This window comes from Coenobita brevimanus, chromosome 74 (genome assembly GCF_032717465.1).
Source record: "Coenobita brevimanus isolate Jiangsu-jjx chromosome 74, ASM3271746v2, whole genome shotgun sequence".
Classification (NCBI taxonomy): Eukaryota; Metazoa; Arthropoda; class Malacostraca; order Decapoda; family Coenobitidae; genus Coenobita; species Coenobita brevimanus.
In genome coordinates, this window is record NC_137027.1 from 30,986,761 (window position 1) to 31,012,412 (window position 25,652).

The 25,652-nt window shown below is 39.3% G+C and overlaps 1 long non-coding RNA gene and 1 other non-coding gene across 2 annotated transcripts; both read left to right on the forward strand.

Moving 5' to 3' along the window:
- The first annotated feature begins 390 nt into the window (after window positions 1–390).
- On the forward strand, window positions 391–6,878 carry LOC145407885 (uncharacterized). Its single transcript, XR_013898808.1, has 2 exons — window positions 391–472; window positions 3,353–6,878. It is a non-coding gene; the product is annotated as an uncharacterized LOC145407885 (long non-coding RNA).
- Window positions 6,879–18,157: 11,279 nt separating this feature from the next.
- Window positions 18,158–18,276, forward strand: LOC145407960 (5S ribosomal RNA). The gene has a single exon (XR_013898844.1). It is a non-coding gene; the product is annotated as a 5S ribosomal RNA (ribosomal RNA).
- The last annotated feature ends 7,376 nt before the right edge of the window (window positions 18,277–25,652 follow it).

Genomic DNA, 25,652 nt, shown 5'->3' on the forward strand with positions numbered 1-25,652 from the left:
TTTGGCACTAAGGCTATTCTTTTCCTTGAAGTATTATTCTTGTAATAAAGGATATGATTATACTATCGTAATATTATCATTATGAGATTTTTATGGTATGCTCTAATTCTAATACAAAATAAGGTGATAAATATGCACCTGAGTATGTCAGTACCTTACAAAACGACGTTTTTTATGAAGATAATTGTAATGGGTAAGTTTTCAGTAAATAACCAAGGCATCGGCGACCGTTATAAAATAGACTACATCAGATTCTTAAACGCTGTTTTAAAAAAATAATGATGTAAAATAATTCCAACGAAAAATCGATAATTGTGAGGGGCTGGTACGATAATTCCCATCTAAAAGTGTGGCAACATTCGTGGCGGGTGTGGGAATTCAGTGTGGACCCTGAAACCAAGGTGGATGAACATTATGGCTCCTTTCGCTCTGCTCTGCATTTTACTGGCTGTTCTTCCTGCTTTGAGTTCAGGTACGGTAATATATTAAGTTTGTTTGAGATTCGTGATGATAAGTGCCTTTGAAATTTCATTATACCTATTCACTAGTGATTCATTCTGTCCGTACATTGATATGCTCTCGTGTCTAATAGACGCAAAGTACCGTATGTCGATATCGAATTTTATAGATTTTGTTGCACATTTTCCTCAGCGGTTTATTCACATCATTGCACATTGATATGCTCTTCCATTAGTGCAAACAATTTCAATATTAAACAATATAAAGAACGCTCAATAGTTCAGGGATGCTTTATGCATAAATAATAATAATAATGATAATAATAATAATAATAATAATAATAAAAGGCTACATCGCTAAAGAAGAGCCGTTACGAAGCCTACTATGCCATTAAGAATGATAATATTCGCTATGTATAATGTTGTTCTTTTCATGGATTTACACACACACACACACACACACACACACACACACACACACACACACACACATTTCTTTGTTTTGTCAGTGACATTTTTGTTCTAATATATGACCGTTTCGCTGCATTTTTTACTTTACTGTTACTACTACTATTGTTAGTAGTAGTAGAAGTAGTAGCAGTAGTAGTAGTAGTAGGTAGTGGTAGTAGTAGCAGTAGTATGATTACTACTACTGCTACTGTTATCATTATTTTTATTATTATTATTATTATTATTATTATTATTATTATTATCATCATCATCATCATCATCATCATCATCATCATCACTATCACTATTATTATCCTCACCATTATTCCATATGGTGGGGATATAGGAATCGCCCCTGTCCGTCCGTCTTTCCGTCCGGGCCTGTATCTCGTAAACTACCAGGTGGATTGGCTTCCTATCACACAGAAAGATAGAGTATGTGTCGTAGTTGATGCCCGTATAGGTAAAATTGCCATATTGTCTGTACTTCACGAGCTATGACCATATAAGGAAAAATCTGTCTTGTTACCTCCGCCAAGGAGGGTATGTTTTACCCCGCGTTGGTTGGTTGGTTTGTCTGTTAGCAGGATTACTCAAAAAGTTATGAGCGGATTTTGATTAAATTTTGTGGAAGGGTGGGACATGGGCCAAGGAAGAACGATTAGATTTTGGGGCGGATCCGGATTCGGAGTATTCCGCACAATATCTCCAAAAGTTCGCAATGAATTTCAACGAAATTTTATGGAAAGATGGCCCATGGCCCAAAAACGAACTGATTAAATTTGGGGGGGGGGGATCCGGATCCTATATCCACTTGTACGGATCTGTATCCTTCTTAATGGCAATGGTATTGGCTGAGGTATGCGCTCTTTGAGCGCTTTCTAGTGCTATATTCTGCAAACTTCTTGCTGGATTCTCTTCAAGCTTACAGAGAAGTAGAGTATAAACTGTGATTTATGTCCTAATGTATGAAACTTCCACATTTCAAGTATTTTACGAGCTATATCAAAACATGGAAACTAATCTGTAAATAGCTGTGTCTTGGAAACTACTTGCTTGAACATCTTAACGTCTCAAAAAACAAGAAGCGGGGCCAAGGCACAGCAAACCTGTGTCCAGCAGTCATTTTAGTGCTGACGTGTATACACAACAGGATACCTAGTCAAAGATGTCACAAAATTTGGAGTAAATCGGGTGATAATTGACGATGCACCTTTAGGTTTTGGTTCCATGTCGATGTGACGAATTGGAAAACGGTTATGGCGATTTGTTTTTTTTGTTCATTTTTTGGGGTCCACAGCCTGGGTCTGGGCCCATTTTGGGCCAAAATTTAATCAGGTCTTCAGAAGGTCGAAGCCCATCATCTTAGTCAAAATCGCACCACTAGTTTTCACGTAAAGTTGTTAACAGACAGACAGAGGGTCAAACAAACAAACAGAGTAAAAACAATAGACTACCAATCTCCAAGCTCCCCCGGGGCGGGGACAGGTAAAAATAGTGTACGAGTCCTAGTTTATGCCCGTATACATACATACATAGGTCTACATACATTATCTATCTATCTATCTATCTATCTATCTATATATATATATATATATATATATATATATATATATATATATATATATATATATATATGTATGTATATACACGAAATTGGCATAACTATTAGTGTATTTCTACATATTCTTTACCGCATGATGAGGATACGTCTTTGGTAAAGGCTTGTTGTTATTGCTGTTATCATCATTATTATTATTACTGCTAGTATTATCATTATTATTATCACTGCTGTTGTTATAATTATTACTATTATAATTAGTATTATCACTGTCACTATCACTACTACTATTATCATTATCACTACTGCTATCATCACTACTATTATTATCACCACTTCTATTATTATCGTCACTAGTACTATTATTATTATCCTTACTACTGTTATCATCTTCACTGCTACTGTTATCCTTACTATTATTGCTATTACTGTTATTGCTACTATTATCATTATTACTACTACTATTAATATTATCATCATTACTACTATTGTTATCATTATAACTATTATTAAAATCACTACTTCTATCAGTACTACTGTACTGTTATTATCGTCACTACTACTATTATCACTTCTGTTGTTCCCATTACTGTTATTATCATCACTTTTACTATTATAATCACTGATACTTTTATCATTATCACTGCTACTATCATTATCACTACTATTATTATTATCACTACTATTATTATTATCATCACTACTACTATTATCATTACGATTATCATTATTAATATTATTCTAACTACCATTATTACCACTATTATTGTTATCATTATCACTACTGCTGTTATTATTATCCTAATCACTACTACTATTATCATCAGTACTACTACTATTATCATCACTACTACTATTGTTTTTACTCCCTAACCCACAACAGCCACAGCAATCCTCCCCCCGTGTGGGCCTAATCCCTGCTGCTACAAAGGTTCAGACGGCAGGTGTTACTGCTCCTGCATCTACAGGATGAAGAGGTCGTCCGGGGAGCCCACCACGACCACAACGACAACGAAGACGACCAGTACGACTCGAGGTGACCCTAGCATCGGCAGTGTGAGTAGTGGTAAAGGTCGTCGTGAAGCCCCCAGTGGTCGTCACGCAGTATGGCAGTCGTAAGCAAGAACTCGGCTCCATTATCCTCAACAAGAACGACAAGAACACCAAGAAAAACAATAACAACAACAAGAATGACAAATAAACAAGAACAAATAACAACAATACCACCACAACACCTACAAAAACAAAGTAAAAACAACAAAAACAATAACAAAAAACAATCAGCAACAAAAACAATGACAAATATAATCCTTTCACCTTAGCTTTGCCCAAATTTTCGTCCTTTTGCAGGAAATTTCACATAGCTCAGTGGCAGAGTAAGACAATGCTACGGCTCCACATCCTTCCCATAGCACTTCTTCGTGACTAGCAATTCGAAGGGGTCAATGAGGGCTATATCTCCCCCCCCACTCCTCGTTCGAAAATTCCTTCTTGCGCATAATAAAATCGCTTGGATGTGATATGGATTACATGAGCAGGTAAAAAAAAAAGATAATGCTTCTCTCTCTTTCTCTCTCTCTCTCTCTCTCTCTCTCTCTCTCTCTTGTCAGATATATTGTTCAGAGTGAAATACCATGTCTCAATACCCTGTGTGGTGTGGTGTTGTGCGGGTATTACTGACTGGTGTGGTATTATCCTGTGTGGTGGTGTGGTGTGATTGCTACTGACAAGGGTGGTAATATCCTGTGTGGTGGTGTGGTGCAGGTTAATATTATTGACTTGTGTGGTATTACCCTCTGTGGTGGTGTGGTGTGGTGTGGCTATTATTGACTGGTGTTGTATTATCCTGTGTTGTGGTGTGGTGTGGCTATTATTGACTGGTGTGGTATTGTCCTGTGTGGTGGCGTGGTGTGGCGTGGGTATTATCGACTGGTGTGGTGGTGTGGTCTGGTGTCGGTATTGCTGATTGGCAGTCCTATTTTAGACAGAGAAATCCAGACAGCAACAGCCCCCTTGCTCCTTTCAGACTGTCTGGTAGAGAGCTTAAAAGGCTAGAGATAATAGGAAGAGGAAGAGGGTGACTGAGGGCGATAGTTCCTCATCTGACATACGGGGATAATGATGATGATGGTGATGATGATGATGATGATGATGATAATGACGATCGTGAGGAGAAGGAGCAGGAGAATGAGGAAGAGAAGAATGATGAAGATGGTAATGGTTGTGGTGGTGATGACTGGATAATGAGAACAGGAGGAGAAGGATAAGAACGTTATTTGTGGATATTCCGCAACACCTCTTCCTTGGCAATTTAAAATACATTTTTTTTAAAGAGACAATGAATGGAGGAAGGAAAAACAAATGCAATAAAAAAAAAATAAGTGCATGTGCCCAAAGGCATCCTCAAGTCATAAAATATTTATAACAACTGGATTTAAATAAAAGTAGATTAAATGTTTGTGGGAAGCAACTGCCAGGAAGTGAATTCCAGAGAGTAGCAGTTCTGGGGATAAGTGAATTTTTATAAGCAGAGGTTCTGCACTGCGGGAAATAGAGTGTAAGTTCATGGGCGCTCCCAGCTGCCAGAGTTTTTCGGGAGAAAATGTGAAGGGGAGGCAAAATTGAAACAAGTTTGTCAGAGCAGTTACGGTAAAAATACCGGTATAATAATGCTAAAGAAGCAACCTCACTACGTACTGATAAAGGAGGAAGGTCCTGCGTTATGTCAGGATTATTGATTAATCTAATGGTATTTAGTCCAAGTGCCTCAATGCAACCGCTCCACATCCACCCCACAGTGGCGAACAGTATTCGATCTGAGAACGCACATGACTTTTGTATATCGTGGCCAACTGCTCGTCAGTGAAGGATTTACGAACTCTGTACAGAAGTCCCAAATTTTAGAAGCATTTTTAGCAAAGGGCTCAAAATAAGCTGTCAAGCTTAGGTTGGTGTTTAGTGTGACACCCATTATATCAACTGTAGTGGATATTGGAATATTGACATCATTTAAAATTATGTAGGAGTCTGAGGGATTCTTTCTGTTGGAGAAATTAATGTATTTAGTTTTCTAAACATTAAATGTGACCAGGTTTGTTTGTCTTCATTGATTAATTTTATAAAGGCCCTGGTTCCGAGAAATTGCTGTGTTTATTTGGGAATTTATAATATCATATTATGTAAAGGAGGTACTAAATGTGAAAGAACTATGTAGGGTCGAGTCATCAGCATTTGAGTGTACTGGGCTGTGAGTGACAGATAGGAGGTCATTTATATGAATGAGAAAGTGGGTTGGCGCCAAAGCTGATCCCTGAGGTACGCAAGCATTTATGGAATGAAAGTGGGAATAAATTCCATCTACCACGACCCGTATTCTTCTGTTATGAAGGTATGAAGAAATTAAAGGAACCAGTGATGCAAGGCCATAGTGTGACGTCTCAGACATTATGGCTCGGTGCCACACTCTGTCTAATGCTTTTGAAATATCAAGTGCTGTGATGTGTTTTCACCATGATGATCTATTGTTGTGTTAATCTAATGGGTAAGAAGGCAAAGAATGTCTACAGTTGAACGTTCTTGTCTAAATCCATACTGCCGATCATTGATTAATTTATTGATTTCTAGGTGCTTGACTGTGTGTTTATTTATGTGTCAAAAACTTTACCAAGAACCGAAGTTCGAGCAACTGGTCTATACAGTAGTTTGATAGATAGAAGTGGCCTGCTTCTTAGAAACAGGATGGATATATATTTGCTTCTTTCCAAGAGGCTGGAAAACTTGAGGTACAGATGCGTAAGAGGAATAATTTTGATAATACAGGAGCCAACACTGGGAAGCAATTTTTAAGTACTACTGAAGTAATTTCATCGGGACCAGTAGCTTTATCTACTGAAAGATTCTATAATACAGCTTGTATGTATCTTGTGTGAATCTTCAGAGGGTGTATTTAAGGGGAATCAAAATCAAGTACAGGAATACTGTGATCTTCCGTATTTAGGGTTGAGTTTGTTGACAAAATATCAACAAGAAGGTTGGCTTTTCCACGTGGGTCACTTACTAGATTTCCACTGGGGGACTGTAACAGTGGAATGGAAGATGTGGTAGTGAAGTTAGATTTCAATGAATTAAGGGGAGCCAAAATTATTTTATCATTTTGCCTGTTTATTAGTTTGTTAGCCTGTCTATGAAGAAAGTTTGATTTAGAAAGATTGATAATAATTTTAGCAATGTTTCTGATATTTCTATAAGAGTTAAAGGTTTCTTTAAGTTTGGTCCTTGTATAAGTGTTATAAGCTATTGTTTTTTGTTCTGTTACTCTAGCACAATTGTGGTCGAACCATTTAGGCAAATTACATTTTTTTCTGTAACTATGTTGGGGAATAAACGTATCTATGCTGACTTTAATGAAATCCTGTATGTGGCCCAATGTGGAGTTTGCATCTTGAGAGAAAGAAAGAGGTCCAAAGAATATTCATGAAAAAATTTTGGAGACCCTCCCAGTCTGCCCTGTCGTAGTGCCAGGTTCAGAGCAGGAGGGTGTGGTAGGTGTTAAACTAATGGCTTGTATCAGACAATGATCCGAGGATCCGATGGGGGATTTCACTTCGACATTATAATGATCTGAACTGGTTATTAGAAACAAGTCCAATAGGTGGGGATTTTGATCGGGGTTGTCTGGTACACGGGTTGGTTAATTGACTAACTGGGTGAGATTGAATGAGTCTGCAAATAGCTCACATTCAAGACCAGAGTCATCAGTTGTGGCTGAATAAGTGAGCCATCCATTATTATGGACATTAAAATCGCACAGGATAGTAATTTCTAATGCAGTATTAATGTTGATTACGCTTAATTGTGAATACAGTCAAATAAACTTAGTGCTTGAGGGGCATTAGGGGAACAATAAACACAACAGAAATATTTAATTTTACCAAAAGAATTTAATATGTATATGGAATAGTCGAAATACGGATAATTAAAGTTAGCAGTCTCCTTCCGGGAGATTTCTGATTTATCATGGCAATATACAGTACGCCTCCTTTGGGTCTGAAAATTTGAATCAAGATATTACCAGGAAAATTAAATCTAGCTAAATCGAAGTTGGGGATTTCTTGAGTCTCTGTCAAAAATAACAGATCTGGGGACTCAAACTGGATGCACAAGCACAACACCTACACATGCACATATACAAGAACAAAACCAAGGGATTGGCAGCTTTAAACTAACATGGCATCAAAGTCGAGGGCAATCCGGCTTAGAGCGTCTCCTTCTTGGTAAACCCCGCCAAACCCTTCTCCCAAGGCTCCAGTATCGACTGAATTTTTGCCTTTGAACAAGTAATAATAATTGATCGTGACCTAATTTTTTAGAGGCTTTTTAAGCTATATTAGCTGGTATTTCATTGTAGGGGTCAGTGGGTAGAAGACGTAGGGTATTTTCTTACTTCAATAAAATAATGATAAAATAGTAAGACAGAGTCCCTGAGGATAGAAAGTCAGGTATTGCCGACAGTGGTGAGATCAGGTTAAGTTAACCTGTAGGTTAACCTTGAAATGATGGCTGACATCTAAGTTATGGCAAACACCAGAAAATCTTAGGGCGCAGACACACTTGTCCAACGCATGTGATTGATAAAGGGAAATGAGGCACAGAATTCCGTCAGTACTCGTAGTTCATACTCTGTCAGAAGAGTGTAGTGCAGAGTATATCAAGAGTTATAAGGGGGAAAAAATAATCTATCTATCTATCTATCTATCTATCTATCTATCTATCTATCTATCTATATATATATATATATATATATATATATATATATATATATATATATATATATATATATATAATCCCTCTCCTATATCTCATCATATAATCTGTACTACACTGTTCTGACAGAGTATGAACTTCTGAGGGAATTCTGGGCCTCATTTCCCTTTATCAATCACATGCGTTGGACAATTGTGTCCGCACATTTAGATTTTCTGGAGTTTGTCATAGCTTAGATGACAGCCATCATTTAAAGGTTAACCTACAGGTTAACTCAACCTCATCTCACCACTGTCGATAATTCCTGACCAAACCTGCTTAACAAACTCTAAAAACCTAACTATCCTAACCTCTCCTCACCTAGCAACTGCCATCAGACTTAATAACTAAATCTAACCTAAACCTCACCTAACTAAAGCTTACTCACTGCCTTCAGAACCTGGAGTGACTAAATTAAGCCTAACCTAATCTCATTCTCCCACAATATTGAGACGTTACTTAATTTAAAACAAACCACCGAACCTGACCTCACATAGCCTCACCTCCCCCAGTACCGTCTGGCCCTACCATGACGATGACTTGGGTAACACTTGTGGAGATGGTAGAATCTAACTGACCCTGGTGGATTTGGGCAATAATGTCAGGCGGGGCCCTCAGGCATTGTGCCAGGATTGAGTGGGGACGTGTGGCAATGGCTACGAGGTGTAGAGTAGGTGGAGGGATGGAGAAGGAGCCATAGAAGGAAGGAGAGGGAGGGATCAAGAGAGGAGAGACGAATGGGAGGAGGACAGAATAATGAAAGGGAAAGATTGAAGGAGGAAGAGGAGATAATGGACTGGGGAGAGGAAAGGGAAAGGGGGAGGAGAGAGGGAGTGGAGCGGGGGTGGGGAGGGGATTTAGAGCAGGTGTTAGAGGAAATGGGATGAGAAATTAAGAGAGGGAACGAGAAAAGCTTCAGAAAAGGAAGGGGAGAGGAGATTGGGAGAGAGAAAAGAAGCACGGGAAGAAAGAGGAAAGAATGGGGGAGAGGGGAGGGAAATGAGAGAGGGAAATAAGATTTTGAAATAAGATGCAAGTAGGGAAGACAGGGGGGAAAGGAGAGAAGGAATGTTGGGGGGGAGAGAATAGGGAAGCAAGGAGGAAGGAGAGAGGAAAAAGGAAATGCGGGGAGGTGATGGAGAGGAAGCAGGAGAGGTGGGCAGAAATGAAGGGTAGAGAGAAGAGGAAAAGGGAAGGCGCAAGGGAAAGACCGTGAGGGAGTGGCAACGACGAGGAAAGGTCAGGGTTGAGGCAAGGAGGCAGAGGAGAAAGGGATGGAGGGAGGAAGGGAGGATGAAAGGGAAGGGAGGTACGGGACATGAAAGTGAAGGAGGGAAGCTGGTAACAGCGGAGATGAAGGGGAGAAAGGAAGGAAGGGGAGATAAAGGATGGGGAGGGGGATGAAAGGGAAGGAAGGTAGATGAGATGAAAGGAAAAGTGAAGGTGGATGTTAGTATGTGTGAGGAAATACAGAGGCGTACAAAGGAGTACAAAGGAAACCAAGCAGCAACAGACACATCGGCCCTTTCAAGGCTATTATAGGGTAGACTATAATCAAGGAAACGATAGTCCGTTCATTTCAACTAGGCCGAGGTTTTAGACCTTTTGAATTTATTTCCTGTAGCGGTGTAGCAGAATAAGACAATAATGAGAACTTCTTTTCCACGGCACTTCATCGTGACTAGCACCATATCCTAATGTTAATCCGTTGTTACAGCTAAACATTCAAGCTGGACAGATGACAATTTTACGCCTAGTCAAAGTGAACAGCATAGTTAATGAGTGGAAAGCAAGGACAGAGAGTGTGGTCCCAAAGCTTTACATACATACATAGGCTTACAAACATACGCACAAAGGTCTACATACTGTACATACGCACATATACATACACATACATACAGACAAACATATACAGTATACTGTACATACATACATACTTATACACATAAATCCATACACACACAATTACAAATATACGTAAATAAAAACATATATATACAAATATACATACTCGTACATAAATAAATATACATGTACAGATATTTATGTATATACATTCATATATATAATCACACACACACACACACACACTTACTGTCCAGGGGGAGGTGGTGGCAGAATCGGTAGAGAGGCGGCTTGCAGTCCTAATGGGCCCAGGTTCGATTCCCGGCTGGGGCAGGGAACAGTTTAAGGATTTGAATATCTTAAAAAGCAGACTTTTCTTATCTACCAGATGACCCGCCAACATGTCATAAATATACCCCCGTTAATACCAGTACACCAGTCCTGTATGAGACAGCTCTAGCATGTATTCAGCATGAATGGAGGGTGTTAGCGCCGAAATGGTGGCATGTGGAGATGTAGGAGGACTACTGGGCCCCAAAGAGGACTACTGGGACTTGGGAATAGGCCCTGAAGCCTTTGCCCGGAGTTATATATATATATATATATATATATATATATATATATATATATATATATGTGTGTGTGTGTGTGTGTGTGTGTGTATAATCGCTCTCATAAATATCCCGGGGGAGTGGGAATAGCACGCTGGCTCTAGGTCTGTTTTAAGTCGTTTACTTTTTTTTCTCTCATTTTTAACTCATTATTTCCATGCTCCCTGGATCGCTCTCTCTCTCTCTCTCTCTCTCTCTCTCTCTCTCTCTCTCTCTCTCTCTAATATCAAGCAGCTGAAAATATTACAAGGAAGCAGTGAGGACGATGGAACTGACGAAAAATGATCTGATGCCATGAAGAGATTGAGAAATAAAACTACGCAGCAACGAAGCCAGTTAAACGTGTGGAAAGGAAATAGGAGACAAAGAAAAGAGAGACGATGATCAGAATGGCCTGAGATGAAGATGAACACAAAGGGGTGGATATGAGATGATCAGACCTGCTACTAATGAAGGAAAAGGGGTAGATGAAAAAGAAGCGAGAGAAGAAAGGCGAAAAGAAACTGACAAGACGTAGGAATAGCAAACACAATGGGGCTTATAGAAAAAAAGAAGAAGAGGAATAGAAAAGAAAATGAGAAGATCCAATAAACAATGAACACAAAGGGACAGATATAAGGAAAGAACATATTGGGAAAAGGAGAGCCATGTGAACTAAAAGGATGTTGATGACAATATTATGAATGCGAATAATGCAAGTAATAAAGATGATGACAATGGGTTGGATACAAAGAAAAGGAATGAAGAAAAAGAGGAAAAGAGGAAAGGATAAGAGGAATCAACATAACAATGAGGAAGACAATAGTAAAAGACGAGAGAGAGGAGACGAGGATATGAAGAGGAATGAAGCAGGATCAAACAATGAGATAGATATAATAGGGAGAGAAACGTAAGCCCAGAAGATTACGACCAGTACTGAAGAACAGAATAAGAAAGGGACAAAAGAAAATTAAGGAAAGATGGAAAGAAAGAAAAAAAGGAAGATTAAGAGAAAGAGAGTAGATGAAAACGAAATGCAGAAGAAGATGGGAATACGATGGTACAAGGCAAGAAGAAAAAAAACAGAAGAAACGAGAAGAGAAGAGGAAGGAAGGAAGAAAGGAATGAGAATTATGTGTACATTAAGAACGAAGACAAAAAAGAAAATAGGAAAATAGGTGCATATAAAGAAAGGAGAGAGAGAGATAGAAAAAGAAGATGGAGATAAGACCCAGAAAAGAGGAAGAGAAAGGAACACTGGAATAGGCGCAATGAAAAGAGTGAAGAAAGGACAGAGGTAATAAGAACGAGAAATGAATAGACAGAGGACAAGCTGATTACACGAAGACCTTGTTAGAAGAAAGTGGGTCAGTTTGGAAGACAGAGGAAAATGGAATATGGACTACGTGCAGGAGCGAGGGAAGGGAGAGAGGAGTGAAGAATGAAGGAAGGAGAGAGAAGAGTGAGAAGAGGTAAAAAAGGATAAGTAGGAGGTATAATTAAATAGGAAATAAATAGAAACATAAAAGGTGATGAAAAGGGTAAAGAAGAAATGATGAAGGAAGAATGGAATGGAAAGGGACAAGAAAGAATAATGATAGGTAGAAAACAGAGGATGGAATAATATACGAAAATGGTACAAACATATAGGGTAATTTAAAAGGGGAAGGAAATGAGTGGTGTCTGGAAAAGAAGGAAGAGGAAATGAAGAAGAGAAGAGGGATTAAAAATAGAAGAAAGAAGTAGGAAGAAGTAGGTATATTAGGTAAAAAACTTACTCTGTTCTAAAGATCTACAATTTCTGAATATAATAACTGACTCGGATTGATCATGATGATGATGATAACAATAGTGGTGATGAGGATGATATTATTGACTTCTATCAATGAATTTACATCTCTGAAAACAGCTTTTCTCGTTTTGAAACTTACACAGAAAAAAAAATCGCATCCCTAATACCCTTACTTCCTTTTGCACAACACAGCCATTGTTTTTGTTTATCCTCCTCCTGCCCCTTAGATTACTGATGAAATTTGAGAAATAATAAAAACACGGGATCACACACGGAACCAATTAAAACTTAACAGGTTCTTGTTATAGAACACATAAATGCTCAGTCTCTTCAGTCTAACTTTGATGAAATAAAGCGCATGACCGAAGAGAGAGGCATCGATATACTTTGTGTTAGTGAAACTTAGTTGCTTTCTCACACTCCAGATGCGTATGTACATTTACCTAACTACAAAATTTATCGTAATGATAATGGACGCTGCGCGGTGTCTGTATATACATTAAGCAACATTTAACCTCGAAACTAATAGACCCCCAAATTTCTAAACAAACAGGAGTAGAAGATATCTGGATGTCAGTACAGTGCAGAAAATTACCCTCAATCATTGTAGGGTCTATTTACAGACATCCGAAAGTTCCTTATGATTCCTTTGATTTATATTAACGAGGTGTTAAAATCTGTTTTAAATCTCAAGAAAACTATATTTTTCTTAGGAGACTAAACGACAATCTTCTCTCATAATAGCAAATTACCCCATATAATATCCAATAATAAACTGACACAAGTAGTTAATAAGCCTAGACGAATCACTCCAACATCTTCTGCTCTCCTGGATATAATTATAACTAACAGTCCTGAGAAAATAACTCATAGTGATGTTGTCTCACACATCATAGATGATCAAGACCTCATAACCTTAACCACAAATATAAGTAATCCTAAACGCACCTACTATTAAAACCTTCCGTGACCTGAAAACCTATAGCAATGATGTAGCATGTTCCCACCTACTAAGTGAAACAAATAACTTAAATACTATTTTGGATACTGACAATGTAAATGAACAGGTTGATATGTTAGCCCCGGTCCTCACTAGAAGTTTGGACAAACGTGCCCCCTTTGTTACCAGAGAAATAAAACGTCCTCCTGCCCCTTGGATTACTGATGAAATTCGTGAAATAATAAAAACACGGGATCACACACGGAACCAATTAAAACTTAACATGTTCAACATGTCATTACAGGAACGTTACAGAGATTTAAAGAAAAGGGCCGAATCACTTATTAATCAAACTGAAAACCAATATTATCACAAAGAACTCTCAGACTCAAGAGGTAATACTTCTGCAACATGGAAAAAAGTCCAAGTCATAACACCCAACAATAAAAACTCCAACATTAGCTTTTTTGATGATCCACAAAGTAAAGCTGAAGAATTTAATAAGTTTTTCGCAAACGTAGGTAAAAGAGCAACGGCCCAAAAGTCATTAGCATACAACTCTTACTTAGAAATAAAAAAAACATCTGAATCACTCTCTCAATTTAAAATTGCTAGAAATTATGCAAGAGCTGTAATAAATCTAGCTAAATCAAACTTTCTTCAAAAGCAAGCATCAAAACTACTTAACAACCCTAATGACAATAGAATATTCTGGTCAACTCTTAATTCTTTCAATAATAACTTTAACAAGACATCTTCCATTCCCCCACTAAAATCTTCAGATGGCAACATTACAAATGATCCGCGTGGGAGAGCGGGTAGTTTTGCCAGGACATTTGTCAGAAACTCTACCATAGACGATACCAGCCAGAATGTCCCAGTACTAGAATTGACTCTCCCGAAATTGCCCCACTTAAAATACAGACAAGAAATGTAAAATCCATCCTAGACAATTTACCTACCAACAAAGCTCCAGGCCCAGATGGAATTCCGCCAGTTGTTTTGAAAAAGAGTTCCCCTGAACTTGCCTCTGTTCAGACTATGGATACGTACTTCTTCATTCCCAAATTCATGGAAAGAAACCAATATCCACCCAATTCCGAAGAAACGAAATTCCTCTGATCTCTCTGATTACAGACACCAGTAGCTGTCACATCTTCTGTGGCAAGGTATTTGAAACTTTAATTAATAAGCACATTGTTAAACAGCTTGACTCCAACAACTTAATTAATGATATACAATATGGTTTTCACCACGAAAGATCGACCATTGACATACTCAATATCCTAACTCATACCATCCATCAATCTATTGATCGACATGGAGAAACTCATGAAGTAGCCCTTGATATTTCTAAAGCTTTCGGCAGAGTATGGTACCGTTCCCTGCTGTCCAAACTCCCTTGCTATGGACTAATGTCTTTTGTTCCTTTGATTTCTTCATGTTCTAGTGACAGGAAAATATGAGTGAAAGTAGATGATGTATATTCCAATTTTCACTCATTTAACACCGGCGTGCCGCAGGGATCATTTCTGGTGCCAACCCTATTCCTGGTTCATATTAATGATCTCTTATCTGTCACCCACAATTCCATCCATTCTTATGCAGATGACTCAACACTACATAGTTCATTCACACTCAGACACCCATTTAGAAAGTCTAATATCTCTATCTCTCAACTCAGTACAGCCATCTCCATAAATCAAGACCTATCTATGATCAGTGAATGGGGACAAAACAACCTTGTCTCTTTTCATGCTAGTAAAGCTAAATATATACAATTTACTAATAGACAGATATTGCCAGATTCATACATTACCTTCAGTGCTACTAATATTCCCATCTCCAAAAGTATTGAAATTCTTGGAGTTTCACATAACAATGCCCTTAGCTGGACCTCTCATGTTAGATCACTTGCTAAAACCGCCTCAAAAAAACTTGGATTATTGTACAGAGTCCGTAACTTCTTCACTGATGAGCTGTTAGCTATAATTTATAAGAGTCATGTGCGCTCTCAGCTTGAATATTACTCATCCTTGTGGAATGGATGTTGAGAGGTTCCAGTAAAACAACTAGACAAAATTCAGAACAAAGCTGTTAGAATTACTAACAACCCTGCCCTTACAAGTAAACTACCTCCCCTGCAAGTATGAAGGAATGTTGCCTCCCTTGCATTATTTTACAGATATTTTTATGGCAAATGCTCAGACGTAGGGTTGTCCATGGTGCCACCTCTCCATGCCTTCCCTCGTGCTATGCGGGCATCTGGTAGTGCTCATGACTGGAACGTCACTTAGCCATATTGCAGAACTTCTGCCTATCAGAATTCTTTCATTCCCCGAACTGCATCTCTCTGGAACTCGCTTCCCCAGAGTTGTTTCCCTCCAAATTTCAACCCACAGCTGTTCAAGTCTAATTGTTACAGATATTTTATGAACAGAGGACACCAGTAATCTGGTGTACGGATTATTTTTTATTCATTTGTTTTTCCTTCCTCTGTTCTGTTATTAAAAAAAGAAAAAAAGAACTTTTGAAAATACTTAGGTCTCCCTGCAAGCAAGTAACACCATAAATCCTCCATCTGAAAAACCTGTTGCTGGTAATGGCGCACTCAGCATGACACAATTCCGACCAGAAATTGTTGATGTTAACACTTATTTTAACAATTAAACATTTACAAAATACTAAATCTAATGGCTCAGACAATATTTCACTTCGTTTTATCAAGGATTCCCTTTACATACTCGCATTTTATTTAACCCGTGTAATAAATTCTTCAGTTGTTATGGCCGTATTCCCAAATGCTTGGAAGAATGCTACAGTCACATCTTTATATAAAAATGGAGACACCCAGGTCGTGAGCAATTAGTGACCAATTTCACTGCTACCTGTTTTTTCCCAAAATTAACGAAAAAATCGTCTCATCTCAACTAATAACATTTCTTGAGTCAAACAAACTTCTCTCCCAGACCCAACGTAGCTTCCATCCTAAACTATCCACAAATACAGCACTCACAGTTATCACTGATAAAAACTACCATAACATAGATAATAAACACATATCACTTTTAATCCTCTGTGATCTATCAAAAGCTTTCGATAGTGTCAGCCATTCCATTCTTCTCAATAAACTCAGTAAAGTCAATATCGATAACTTCTGGTTTGACAGCTACCTTAATAACAGAACACGGTCTGTTCGCATCCAAAACACCATATCCTCCAGATCAAATGTCACCTATGGGGTGCCCCAAGGCTCAATTCTTGGCCCTATACTATTATATATATATATATATATATATATATATATATATATATATATATATATATATATATATATATATATATATATATGAACGATCTCTCAGAAAATCTTAACGAATGTATTTTAGTGCAATATGCTGATGACACTCAGTTTCTTCACATAGGTAAATTAGGTTCTCTTCAGGATATATTGCACAAAGCAGAGGAAACCTTGAGTATGGCCAGGGAATATTTTCTTAAAAACGGTATTCTTCTGAATACCAATAAAATGCAATGTATCTTTTTAGGGACCAGAGAAATGATCTCACTAATACCACCTAACACTACTGTTCGATTTGGAGACACAACTATTCAACCCAGTACTTAAGTAAAAAGCTTAGGTATATATATGGATTGCTACATGACCTTTGATAAGCACGAAAATGAACTTAGCAAAAAATTAATGGGCATATTAATATATATTAACAGGATAAAAGATAGCTTTGACAAAGAAACTCAACAAATTATAGTGCAGGGACTGGCTCTAAGTATCCTAAACTACGGCAATGTAATATGGGGAAGTGCAAGAAAATCACAACTTTCACGTGTGCAGAAACTACGAAATTTTGCTACTAAAGTTGTCAATGGGAATGCAAGGAAGTATGACCACGTCACTCCAATTTTAAAAGAACTGAAATGGCTAAACACTCAAAAGAAGATAATTAGACACAGCTGTCACAGTCTTCAAATATCTAGCTAATCTCTATCCTGACTATCTCTTTTCTTTTCCATCGGTACACAATATGACACAAAGTATCACTAGACAAAAAAATAACCCGTACGTTCCTAAGGTTATTACCGACTCAGGTGTAAGATCCTTAGCAGTAATAGGGCCAAAGATATGGAACCATCTCCCAGAAAATATCAAAGAATCACTTAATTTAAACACTTTCAAAATTAGACTTAACAGTCACTTACAAAAATAATCTTACTTTATAATTATAAACAATAATAAACCAGTAAAATGTGATGTAAAATGTTTATGTAATAATTCACAAACACAACAGTTTGAAATAGAAAATATAATGACATTTAGTATATTGATAATTGTACAATTATATACCTTTTTACTGTACTCCCTAACACTTATATCTACAAGGTATAATCTTCAAATCTACACTTTGTACTATAATTGTATACATAACTTATATAGTTATATGAATAACCACTGTTTGTAGAAATAAACTTTATCCTCCTTCTCCTCCTCCTCCTCCTCCTCCTCCCTCCCCCTCCTACTCTACTACTTTTTCCCTTCTCCACTCCTCTTCCTCGTCCTCCCCTTTCCTGCATGAAGCCAGTATTACAGTATCGTCAACATCTCCCGTGATGCACCTTCGACAATATCAACAATTGCCTCGTCTAAGAGCATCCACTTCCTTCACACTCTGAACAAACAACACTGTAATATCATTCTCGTAGGCCAACGGCCATGCCACGTTGAGTACACCGCTTCCCGTCCGATCAGCGAAGTTAAGCAACGTTGGGTCTGGTTAGTACTTGGATGGGTGACCGCCTGGGAACACCAGATGCTGTTGGCATCCCTACGTGTCAAGTGGGGTTGGTGGAGGATTAGTACCACTCCCTGTAAAACAATTAACTCTAAGCCCTTGGCTACCCCGTTTGGGATACATGGCGTCTGGCAATGAATGAATGAACCTCACTTTGCCCCTTTCATTCCACCCCGACCCACTACCTCTGCTACTCAGTCCCTGAATCTTTCCCCCTTCCCTCCCCTATCTTTATATACTCTATCCTTCCCCCTCGTCCCTTCCCTTATCCCCCTCTCTTCAGGGCCTCTCCTCCCCTTTTCCTCCCTTTCCCCTTTTCCCTTCCCTCCCCCCTTCTCGCTCCCCGACCTTCCTCCTCCTCCACGTCTTTCTCTTTATCCCTCCAAATATTCGACTTTCTCGAGTACTTTTTTTTTCATTTAGCATTCTCCTTGTGTCAGGTAGGTATTTCATTCATGTCTACCTCTTTCTAGATAAATATATGTAAATTAATGTATACTTTTTCTCTCTTTAGATTTGTTTACCATTGAGTGCAAGGCCCAATACCTTAAGGATCGTTGTCGCTGAAGACCAAGCAGGAAAGCAAACAATGACATACATATATTTTCTGAACTTTTCTTTAGTTGTTCCTGTACGATCAAATTTTCACCTTTCCGAATTTTGTAAGTACATTTTCTTTACCCACTTGAGTGCGATGACGTCTTTTTTCTCGCGTCGTGGGGAGCTGGGTATATGAGAGCAGCCGCTTCACGGTAATATGATTATAGCTCCCCATCTTTGCTCAAGTCTATCCCTCCCTACCTTCCCCCTCGCCCTCTCGTCTCCTTTCCCCTCATCTCATCTCCCCCTCCTCCTTCACCTCGTCTCTACCCCCTTCCCCTGTCCCTACCCTCTCTCCCTATTCTCTCTCTCCATCCAATCTCCTTCCCTATCCCCCTCTTCCTCCCCCTCCTCCCCGATCTCGCCTTTCAGTAAGTATATTTTTTTAGCCACTAAAGTTCCTCTGCCCAAGAGCGCCTTCTGAAATATACTCTTGTAGCTACCACGCGATTTTATTCAGCACAAGAAAGACCCCTAATAAAGAAGAGGTTAAAGAAGGCTATATCTAATCCCTCATTTCGAAAAAGCTCTTAAGCTGAATAAAATCGTCTGGAGATAGCAAAAATAAAATGAAAGAGGTCGTTGTACCGAAGGATAATCCCCTTAGTACGGTAACACTTCTATCGTGATAAAAAAGGTACAGGGAGGCAGAGTGGGCCTACTGGTAGTTTCCTATTCTAGTTTCTGCATTTGCTTTGAGGAGAAAACTTTTGATTCCACCTCTGCCACATCCATACCATCCTCCTCCTCCTGTTTTCTCTCCAGCTCTTGCTCTAGTTCTGTGTCATTCATTCATTAATCATTACCATCATTATCATCATCATCATTATCACTGTCAACATCGCTATGCCCAGGACCAATTAAGGAGCTGGTGTTAATGATAAGGATGATCAAGTACTGAACCACAGAGTCATTTTCCTAACTAAAGTATTACAAAACCACGAAAGAAAATAACAAGAAATGCCCTAGACAGTCAAGAAACGGACCTTAATCCTTGCTAATTAAAAGCCAGCCAGCAGCAGCAGCCGTAGTAGTGGCGCAAGTGTGTTTGTGTACATCCTGGGACTGCAGTGGCTCTACAACAAATGCTTGCAACTTCCCCTTCTTGCGTTACCAGATGGGCCCTCCTACACACTCTCTCTCTCTCTCTCTCTCTCTCTCATCCACCTCGCGCTTTTCCCTTAGTTCTCTTCCCTCCCCCTCCCTCCTTTTTTTTTTCCTCTTTCCTACATTCCCTCCTCTCCCTCCCTTCCTCCCTCATTCTCTTTCATCTGCTCCTCACTCTTGTCCCTCTCGTCTCCCTTCTCCTCTCCCCCCTTCTCTTCTTTTCTCTTCCTTCTCCTCTCCTTCTCATCCCCTCACCTCAGCATTCCACAAGTATATCCTTCAGCCTTACCCTCTAGATCTTCACTAATCTCCCCTTGGATCTCTCCATCACTTCCTTCCCCTCTTGGGGACACTCCCTTAACCTGGAAAGTTTGTCTGTGTATGTTTGTCTATCACCTTCTCTATATGTCTACTTATCGATCTATCAATTATTGTTTATCTACCTCTGTCAAATTACAAAAATCCATGCAAATGGTAGTCGTATGTAAAGTATTTCAGTATTGACACTCAGAATATATTAATGTAATCACGAAACTTGCCTATTACTTCCCTCTTTGTTCTGAGTCAAGAGCAGTGTAAGTTTAATTCCTGGAATCAAACGCTGAAAGCCTGCCAGTGTTTCACCTTTCAAAGAACGTCAAATAGATGAGAGCTAAAACATACTGCAGTTAAATGACAAAGGAGTTCAAAGGAGTTCAAAGGAAGGCAGACACCAACAGACAGTGGTTCTTTTGAGGCTGTTTGTTATAGTGAAAAACATGACTGTGATATCATAATTCCTGGTGCTGAAGATAAGGATAACAAAGCAAGGCGCTAGTGATCATAAAGAGGGCGAAGGACAGACAGAGGACGAAAAATTCAGAACTGACAATCAATACAAAAATCCACACTCACCAATAGGTCCTGAGCAGTCCCCCTCTCTACAAGCTCGATGCTTACTTAAAAAAAAAAAAAAAAAAAAAAAGTGAGGTGTGGGAAGCGAACCAGAGGATATGAAGTACAAATAAATTCAAAGTTGTGAATAAATACTAACATTTCCTATAGCCATATTCCAATGATATTTGTAGGATCTATCGTACTTTTTCTCACTCGCTGGCTTCTGCATACTGCATGGTCATATCCTATCATATGAAAATTATTTAGATAATATACAGCATAAGATATTCATTTGCAAATATTTCTGACAAAAGCAAATATACCATCAGTATTAAAATCTTCACATGAATTAATCTCAATAGTCTTTCCACAAAAAAAAAAAAAAAAAAAAAAAAAAAAAAATCACTACCAAAATAATCGCCATGTTTTAAGATATTTCCATTCCCTTAATAACACGTTTCTTCACGGAATGTCCTTCAATCCTTCCATCAATTTTGGTTAAAATCGGAAAAAACTTAAGAGACATCTCATCACCGAAACTAATGTGAAAATAGTTCCGGTCGTGAGATAACTAACTATTTTTATCCAATTTTAACCAGATTTAAGTCCTTTTTAGATGAACAGATTAAATATCAAGGTCACAGGGCAAGGTCAACTTGAACCCTGACCTGTGACCTTAACCTTTAACCAATTGTACTAATTAACATAAAAACGACAACCCATCATGTTCTTTATTTTAAAAATTAAGTTCAACACCATCATCAATATCACCTGCATCACCATTATCTATTTCAAGCCTTCATCATCATCATCATCATCATAACCCGACCTTTAACTAATAAGATCGGCTGGGTACGGAACGAAGAAAAAATTAATCATCTTAATTCCACCTAATGACTTATCTCACCCCCCTCATTTCCCTTTACTTATCCAACGAGTTGATGTCAAATGTCAGTTCTGGCTACTGTTTCCATTGTCATTATCACCATCATCATCAATAGTCTAAAGTTTCATCTGCAAAATCATCATCAATACTTTCACCTTTGTCACAACCACCAATCCTCCTCCTTCTCCTCCTCCTCCTCTATCATCATCATTAAGTATTCCTGATCCTGGTGGCATCATCAACAAAATATCCATCGCCACCACCCAACCACAACCATCATCATCATCATCATATCCACACACCTAATGCAAGGCCTAATCACCCCTTCTACCGTAACCACCACCACCACCACCACCATCTAATTAGTCGAGCTTTAGGTCAGATGTCGCTCTACCTTCAGCTTTGTGGCATCACTGACCGCACCTGTACGGAAATGATCACAGTTTTTAATTAAGGTGAACTCTGTAGTGGAAATGAGCCCGTGAGGTGACAGGAAGCACTTTTACCAGTGGCGCTATGAGTCGCTGTGACTTATCTAATGTAATGCCTGTTTGTCTATCTGACTATCTGCTTCTGATCTATCTGTCTATATCTATCTGTATTATTCATTTATTTATTTTTGCATTTATTTACCTATTATTATTTATTCATCTCTATGTGCCGTGGCTCAGTGGGTTGGAGCGCTCCTCTCTGGCAGAAGGGTCGGAGGTTCGAGTCAACTCAAGGGTCATTGGTAGACATCAGGAAGGGCATGCGGTCATAAAGAGCTACAAGCTCTAAACCTAAGTTCTCTACCCAGGGGCAACGCTTTAGCCCTTATCGAAAAAAGAGGACACGACGATAAAAAATAAAAAGTGCCTGTCTATTACCTACCGCCGCATCCTGTAAGGGGTAGTAAAAAGTGGACCACCAGACGTCAATGTAATGTATTATCTGTTAGTCTATCGACTTATCTGTCCATCTATTTGCCTGATGCCGCGTCTGGAAGGGGTGGTTTCGATAAAATGACCTCCAGGACGGATGCAAAAAGGAAGTTCAAATAAATGAAATATTTAACCACATATTTATATGTTTATCTCCCTGGTTACCGTCCGATACTCCAGCAATTTCTGTCCCAATATCCACTACATAAACCCACCGACCACATCATCCTTACCTGCTTATGTATTCTCGAATCTCATCTCTCCACCTCAGTTTCGGTTTCCTCCTCTCCTTGTCCTCCCAGCCGCCTCAGTTTAATATACTCTTCTGGCCACTAAAATTTTATATTTTAATTATACATTACTTGTGATCAATGAATGTTCAGTTATAACTCTACCTTCTTCCAATTTCATCCCATCCTGACAAATTTTTCCTACAATACGTTCATCTAAAGATTCTAATTTGCTGTCATAATGCAATTCTTTCCTCTTATTCGTGATCATCTTCTATTCCTTTCTCCCTACTAGCGATCCAAGAATTTTCTATCGCAATCTTCTCCCTCTTCCACGAGACAAACAATTCTTAGTCTTCCTCCTCTCTCGCTCCAGACCCTCTAATCCAACTCCCCTTCCCTGGACTCCCTCCTTTAATCCATAATCCAAGTTCCTTCCTCTGTGCCTCCCTGCCTGCCTGCCTCCTCGACTCGTCTACGGTTCCTTTCTCTATCTTCCTGCCTGCCTACTTACTTGCCTGCCTGATCTCTTGTTTTCGTTTGTCTTCTGCCTGCCTGCCTGCTTGCCTGCCTGCCTTCTTGTTTCAGTGACTGTCTACCTGCATGCCTTCCTGATCCCCTGCCTGCCTGCCTAGATGTTTAACTCCTTGCCTGCTTGTCCCACTTGCTTACTTGCCCCCCTGCCTTTCTGCCTGTCTGACACCCTTCCTGCCTACCTGTCTGTCTTCTGTCCTACCTGTTTGCATGTCTTCCTACCTACCTATCTGCTTGCCTCGTTGTCTGACTGTTTGTTTATTCTGCATTCTAACTTTCTGTTCACTCTACTTTCCTTCTTCCCTTCCTACGCACTTGCCTGCCTACCTACTTGCCTCCCTGGTTGCTGAACTCATGTCCTGCAACCCTGTGCTTCTAGGCCATTCCTTTGCTTCGCTTCTGACACAAAGACACTGACACAGACACTCAGGATACACACTGAAACACAGATTCGAAACACCAGATACAGAGAAATACCCCGACGCATATAACACGCATCAAAATACACACAGATCATGAAAGAGCATATTTACGATAGCATTTTTTGTCTCTCTCCATCTCTGTTGCTGTGTCTCTGTCTGTCTGTCTGTCTGTCACACACACACACACACACACACACACACACACACACACACACACACACTGATCAGATAATGCACAATCACCGAGGCAAGAAACACGGATCGGAAACTCTTCAACATACTCGGTAAAGACTCCTCTCTCTCTTCTCTCTCTCGTGCACACTGGCGTCTGGTCTGATAATTTGTTGAGGTTGGGTCTTCGGATAGTGCCCCAGACCTCTCTCTTCGTGTTTCTTTTTCCCTGTTGCTCTCTGTTTCTCTTTTCTCTGCCTCTGTCTCCGTCTTTATGTCTCTGTCCCAGTGTTTCTGTCTCTGTCCCCGCGTTTCTGTCTCCGTCCGTGTTTCTGTCTCTGCCTCCGTGTTTCTGTGTACGTCCCTGTGTTTCTGTCTCTGTCCCCGTGTTTCTGTCTGCGTCCGTGTTTGTCTCTGTCTCCGTGTTTCTAAGTCCCCGTGTTTCTGTCTCTGTCTCCGTGTTTCTGTCTGCGTCCGTGTTTCTGTCTCTGTCTCCGTGTTTCTAAGTCCTGGTGTTTCTGTCTCTGTCCCCGTGTTTCTGTCTCTGTCTCCGTCCTTCGCCTGACTGTGTCTTTTTCTCTTTCATTCTCTTTCCATCACACTGTCTACATCCTCTCTCTCTCTCTCTCTCTCTCTCTCACACACACACACACACACACACACACACACACACACACCTTCCCTACGCCACCAAGCCTCCACAAAGCCCTTCCATCCTCCACCACACTATCACATCCTCCCATTCCTTCTTCCACACCACCACACCACCCATCTCGCCGTGTCGACCAACCCCAGAGAAATCAAGAACAGTCTGGAATAGTGACCAATGAGTGTATATATTGGAGAAGTTCGAGGACAGTCATGGTGAACGCAAAAACAATATCAAAAATAGTAATAAAAGATATAGTTTAGAATTCTGACAGGTGTTATAATGATATTTTTATCGTTATCATCATCGTCGTCATTTTATTCAAAGTAGCTGAAATTATCCCCCGCTTCCTTGTGTTCTTCTTTTCCTTCTCTTCTACCTGCGCCTGCTCTATCTTCTTCCATCTTCCCCTCCTCCTTCTCCTCCTCCTCCTCATCATCATCATAATTACTGTCATCAGCATCACCAAAGCAGCTAAACCATCATTATTTTTCTGCTAGTTTTAAGTCAAAAATGCTGTATCAGTATAGGTCGAATTCTCAACAGTTACGGAACTGCACTTACCAATGATCTAATGTACAGAATTGGTCTCCAAAATAATTCACCCATATGGTCATCTTTAACTGCGGGAAGGCTGAGAACTGGACCTACGTTAAGGTAGTGTTTTCTTTTTTAGGTAATTGGTACCATATGTAAATGCTGATAATTGTACCAATAATTATGTATTTTTTGATAATTAGTAACTCAATCCATGTAAAGGCTGATGATTGGACCTATGTTACGTATTTTCTTGAGGTAATCAGCTGAGACTTGGATCTATGTTAATGCAGTCCTTTTCTTAGGTGTTTAGTAACTTACTCTCCGCAACAGCCGAGAATTTGACCTATGTTGATGTAGCTTTTTTTTTTTTTTTTTCCTCAACCCAAAATTAACCAAGGAATACCCTCCAGAAGTCTGTGACATTTCTCGGGACACACTGTATATGTAATTTTGGAGCGTGGGAGTGGT